General features: G+C 38.6%; 1 non-coding gene across 1 annotated transcript; it reads left to right on the top strand.

Annotated features, from left to right (window-relative positions):
* The first annotated feature begins 210 nt into the window (after positions 1 to 210).
* Positions 211 to 317, top strand: LOC141610199 (small nucleolar RNA R71). Its single transcript, XR_012528093.1, has one exon. It is a non-coding gene; the product is annotated as a small nucleolar RNA R71 (small nucleolar RNA).
* Positions 318 to 6,229: the final 5,912 nt, after the last annotated feature.

The raw sequence follows: 6,229 nt of genomic DNA on the forward strand, positions 1-6,229 counted from the left end.
TGAGTAATAGAGTCCACTTCATGCTTTCCTCCTCTAGTAGCCTTGCGAGGTCTACTATATTGTGAAATATGGACCGCCATTTCCTCAATTTTGTTCCAAGTTTGATTGTCGTCAACTTCGGTGAACATACCATTTGATCCCATGTTGAGAATGTTTCTTGAGTCTTCATAAAGACCATTCCAAAATTGTTGAACCAAGAACCACTCGCTAAGTCCATGATGAGGACATAAGCGACAAATTCCCTTGAACCGCTCCCAAGCTTTATACAAAGATTCTTCATGTCTTTGCTTAAAGCCCGTAATTTGAGCTCTTAGCATGTTAGTCTTTTCCGGTGGGTAAAACTTTTTGTAGAAAGCGAGAGCCAATTTCTTCCAAGAGTCAATTCCGAGAGTAGCCTTATCGATCAAGGCCTTTCAACCATTGTTTGGCGGTGCCAATTAGAGAAAAAGGAAATAAGACCCATCGAATTTGGTCTTGAGTTACACCGGTTTGAGAAATCGCATCACAATAGTCACAAAAAGCCTACATGTGAGAGTGAGGGTCTTCACTAGGCATCCCCCCAAATTGGCTTCTTTCGACTAATTGAATAAATGCGGATTTGGCAATGAAGTTTCTGGTTAAGTGTTGTGGTGTGGGAGTACCATTGGGTAGGTTCTCCTCGGTTGGTACGGAATGTGATGAAAATTTAGGCAATGTAGGTTGATTTTGTGTTGGATTTTGTGTTGGGTTCTCCTCACCTTCTCTTGCAAAAGGGTTCACGAACTCAATAGCGTTTGGTTGAATATCTACAACCTCACCGATACCTCTCAAAGTTCCTCTAGCAAGTCTTCTATTGTTTGTCAAAGTCCTTTCAATTTCGTGATCAAAGGGTAACAAGTTACCTTGTGATCTTCTAGACATGCAAAATATCAAACAACTTGAAAATAATTAGAACAAACCTTGAGGAGTTTTACTTCCCCAAGGCAAAGAAAGACACAACTAATAACAATCTAAGAAAATCTAAATCAAGTTAACACCGTCCCCGGCAACGGCGCCATTTTTGGTCGTACTCACTTGGAGGTTTAGTTTTCGTTACTTGTCGTTAGGAGCACCTAGACCAAAACAATATTTATATCTCCACAAACAACTCTACTATTAGTAAAGAGGCAAGTAAAGGTCGGATCCCAAGGGACGGGTATTGAAGTAAGATTTTCAATTGTAAGTAGCGGTGTCTAGGGGTGTCACAATTTGGGGTTGGAATAGAAGATCACTAAACTAAATAGCAATAAAAGTAAACAAGCAAGATGATTAAAAAGGGGTGTAAACAATTGATAAGAGGCACTAGGGTGTTATGGGGTCATAGGGGATTCATGGGAATTGATCATACAAACATATTCTCAAATTATAAGCAAGCAATTATTGTTGTGATGGATCGAGTTGGTTTATATCTTACAATCCTAGGAAAGTTTGGGTCCCGGAGCCGAATCGATTAGATTGTACAACTCCTACAAGTCGACTTAATCTTTCCTACTCAACTATATGCATGGTCTAATGAGACTCGAGTTGGTTTATGTCTTACAAGTCTCATTGAAAAGATAAGTGATGGGTAAAAAATGCAAGGATTCATAGGCTCGCATTTCATCAAACATAACATGTGCATAAGTTGAGATCACAAAAAGCAAGCAAATAAACTATGAAAACATATTAAATTAAGCATGAATCATCCCCCATATTGGTTTCCCCTAATTACCCATTAACCCTAGTTAAGGAAACTACTCACTCATTATCATGTTGAGTGATGCCTGTCGTTATGCACCAAAAATAATATTTATAAACCTATTAAAACTAACAGAAGCTAGTGGTAACAGGGTCGAACCACAGAGAGGCAGATGTAATTATTAGTTGTCTTAATTTCGGTCTTAAGATAACGGAGTGTGGGGTTGTTTTGAGTTGATCTATAGCTAAAGGCAATAAAAGATAATAGACTAAATAAACGGATGAAAACAGATATTAATAGGGTGCAAGGATGGTCGGTTCACTATAGCTCGGTGGCAGCAAACTAGGTAGGGCTAAATCAAACACGTGAGACGGGAAAATAAGAGGTCCTCTCGGTCCACTCTCACAAGTAGCATCTTTCGATCTCGCTACAGGTCCCTAATATCACTAATACTGACTTTCGTCCGGAAAGGTGACTCAAAAGGCTAAACTAGCATATCTTTCGATCTCGCTAATCTAGTCGTCTTAATCAGGCAGGCTATTTCTCTTCCCTATCTTTCGATCTTTGTTGGGTCGGTCAAATCCTAAACATTTAACTAGTCGCGTGCACTCGATTCGTCAAACATAACAATTAAAACAATTAAAATGAAGCAATCTCAGCGTGGCCAGTCGATCGACCAGGGAACCCAGTCGATCGACCGGCGCGCGATTTAGGACGTACCAATTTTAATGCCGCCTAGCCTACAGATTCCCTACATCCTAGCACAATGAATTTAGCTACTCATACTGGGAATGATAACGACAATAAGATTGAGTAATAAAACAGAAGAATTCATGATTAAAACGATGAAATAAGCAATTGACATAAAACGATAAAATTGGCTTTTGCGATACTAACTAGCAATTCTATATCTATGAACGCAAATAAAGTAACAAACTGAAAATAAGAGCAGGATAGTACCGTGAAGAGGAATTGTAAAGACAGAATCCCAAAACCGAATGCAAAAAGTAACTTGTATATAATACGAAACAATATTCTCAAATTAGAAACCCTAAAGAATATCTGATAATAAAACTAGATTAAAACTTCATGAATATTCTGTAAACCTAGCTTACGTTATATAGAATACAACGTAGTTCTTATTCCAAAATCTAATGTACTATGGGCTTCCTTTATCTCGATCTTTTAATTCTCGTCAGAATAGCGGTGTGGTCGATCGACTAGGATAGGCAGTCGATCGACCAACCTATGCTAAACAGTAGCTTATGATCTATGTGCCTTGGTGGATCGACCAAAGGAATAAGACGATCGACCACTGTAGCTGGTACATTGCTTCAAAAACTTCGTGGATTAGTCTTTCGGGCCTCGAAATGCGCACCAAGCTTGTTCCTTGCGTAAATACTTCATGTCAAATGCAATGCAAGATACTCGGGGACGGATTTAGCTCAATTTCTACTCATTTCCGCATAAATCTGCAATATTACATAAAAATACGAAAGTAGACGAAATGGGGCAAATAGTAGCATAAACTACATAAATGAGCTCTGAAATGCGTGTAAAATGAGGTGTAAAACGTCATATAAAAGACACGCATCAAACTTCCCCAAACCAAACCCTTGCTTGTCCCCAAGCAAGAACTAGACTCGATCCTAAAACTTAATGGAACGAGTTCAATCTCATAGCGAAATGCAAACTGTTAAGCCTACCCCAATTTAATGCAATAACCAACAATCAATTAGCGTATGAATCATTCAAACGAGTTATGGAGTCGTTAATAACTGCTGAAACGTCAGCTGTAGAGACTTATCAAATTGGACTCTCACGGATCGCTCAAATCACTCAAATAAGCACAAGGTGAAAATATGTAAAGATAGAAAGAAGTAATATTGTAAGGACGCTCACCTAACTACGACCTATAAGAACATGCCTGCAATTTAATATGAAAGTAATCTCTACAATCGTACATATGCATTCCAACCAATCAAATGACCATGACACATGCCGAGGTTGTGACACCCCGCGATAACGCGGAAAATATAACTAATAAATTAAAGCGGAAATTTGTGATATTTTAAAAACTTTTTGTTATTAGTTAAAGATTAACACGCGGGTGCCAAAATGAAATGAAACAAATACATTAATAGACAAAATTAGGTTATAACAACCCAAGTCTAGAAGGCGGGGAAAAGATATCCCACGAATAAACATATAAAGGGTTTCTAAACTAGAGACTAAGGTCCAAGGGTTTAGTTCTCGCTAGCCCACACGTCTTTCCCACATAAGCATCTTCACAACCTGTCATTCATGTAAACATGAACGCCACAGTCAGTGAGGAGTAACTCAAGGTTCTCCCAGCCACAATATGTCGAAACGAACATAACAAAGAACATAAACAAACAATCATATTAGATAAGATATGGGTGAATCGAATTATAACCAAACATGGGATCATACGTGTTTAAACCAACAAGAATAAAAGAAATGATGGAATAAACAAGTGAGGCATAAGCAACAATAAATAAATGAAAAAGAAAGCCAAGGAAACAGACACGACCACTTAGCCACGAGCACGTATTTCAAGGAGATATGACCAAAGTAACCATCCAAATAATGCAAGACATTTATCACTCTTAGACTATAATTTCCCCGGGTAGGACTACGATAATAATACGGTCCTAGTCTAAATCTGCAGATTCTCGGGTGTACATCCCGATTCGACGTGCGCCAGCACAGCACGCACCCAAGACTCGACTACTAAGGAGACCGAGTACCCCAATCGCCAGAACAGCATGAAAGTGGCGGAAAGTCTAAGATAAGACTCACTTGCCAGCACAACACAAGTGGCCAAAAGCCGTACTTGCCAGAACAGCACAAGTAGGCCAAAACCGTACTTGCCAGAACAGCACAAGTAGGTCAAACCCGTGCTTGCCAGAACAGCACAAGCAGGGCAAAAAAAGCATGTCAAGCACATACGATGGTAATATGGCATTTATACAAGAATACGACTCTTACAAATAATTATTTATAATCATCTTTTCATACTTGAACATATAAAATAAACATTTCATTTCATTTTATAATTATACATGTCGGTTAAATAAAATAAATAAAATATAACAAGTGGTAATGGATAATTTACGTCATGTGAAAATTTACGAAATGCAAACAATCCAATACAAGTGACAAATTGAGCCCAAGCATACAAGGGGAGAGAGCCCAAATAGTACAAGAATAGGGGTTCAAATAATATAAGAATTCGAGTCCCAATAATATAAGAATTCGGGTCCAAATATTTTAATAATTCGAGTCCAAATATTTAAAAGAATTCGAGCCCAAATGTTGTAAGAATTCAACTCCAAGTGTTATAAGAATTTAAGTCCAAAAGTTATAAGAATTCAAGTCCAATATGCAACTTATAATGGGTCCAAAATCAAGTAGTAAAGAGTCCCAAAAGTGTGATTCACAAAATGATCTACGGTATACAAGAGGAATGCAAGAGAGAGGACAGCTGCATACTAAAACACGAGACACAAACAGTCCAAATACGAGAAATAGGATGTGATACAAGACGAAGATTGCAGGCCATAATTCGTGTAACACGTCACCAAATTTCGATTGTGCAGGTCTCAGGTTTGTCGTCCCAAACAGAGAATCGGGTAGCACTAGACACGGTATACACCGAGCTCCAACAGTCCAAAACCCGAGTTTTCCAAGCGGCGAAAATCGAGTAGACAAGTGACAACAATAATATGAGGAAGACAAGCAAGAAAACTAATCTGAGGACTGACTTATCCGTCCTAAACAGAGAACAAAACGGCATAAATAGACCGTCTTTAATAGCTCTATTCTGGTCCCACTTTAAGACGGAACTAAATCAGGGTTGGGGACGAGTAAGAGCATACTCGAGTCAAGATCTGAGTTCGTGCAAGCAGAGCTCACGACAGAACACGGCTCAACACAAACCATTCCAAACACCAAGATGAGACGATATTTACCATACAAACGAAAGAAAAATGTAAAGAATTAAACTTTATCCGGAAAGAACATGTAAAACGACACCACAAAACGGAAATATCGGCTCATTGTCGAGTAACCTATCACCGTTACCTTATACTTCTTTAATGGGCACGATTTTGACTCAAAAATTGTACCGAGATGTCAAGCTCGCACCTAGACACGAAGACGAAAGAAATTAGCGCAAGGTTCGAGCCTTAAGAAAGATGCCGGTCGCGAAATTGGACGAAAGCAGGGTCCTTTCTTACCTCAAAAGAAGAAGAACAAACAGGGGAAGCTAATGGTGTTGGGAAATGTGTCCTCAACAATAGTGCGATCACATGATTTAAATATCATTATTAAATCTCATTTTAAGAATACATGTGGGATGTAATATTTTTACAGTCAACTGGTCCACACATATCGGTAATGATTGGTGACTAGAGTTTGACATTACATGTGTGCGACGGTGGTGATCCATTGATCCCCTTAGGTCATACCTATAGGGAAATACTCTTAATTGATTATTTAATTAATCGT

Source organism: Silene latifolia, chromosome 10 (genome assembly GCF_048544455.1).
Source record: "Silene latifolia isolate original U9 population chromosome 10, ASM4854445v1, whole genome shotgun sequence".
NCBI lineage: Eukaryota > Viridiplantae > Streptophyta > Magnoliopsida > Caryophyllales > Caryophyllaceae > Silene > Silene latifolia.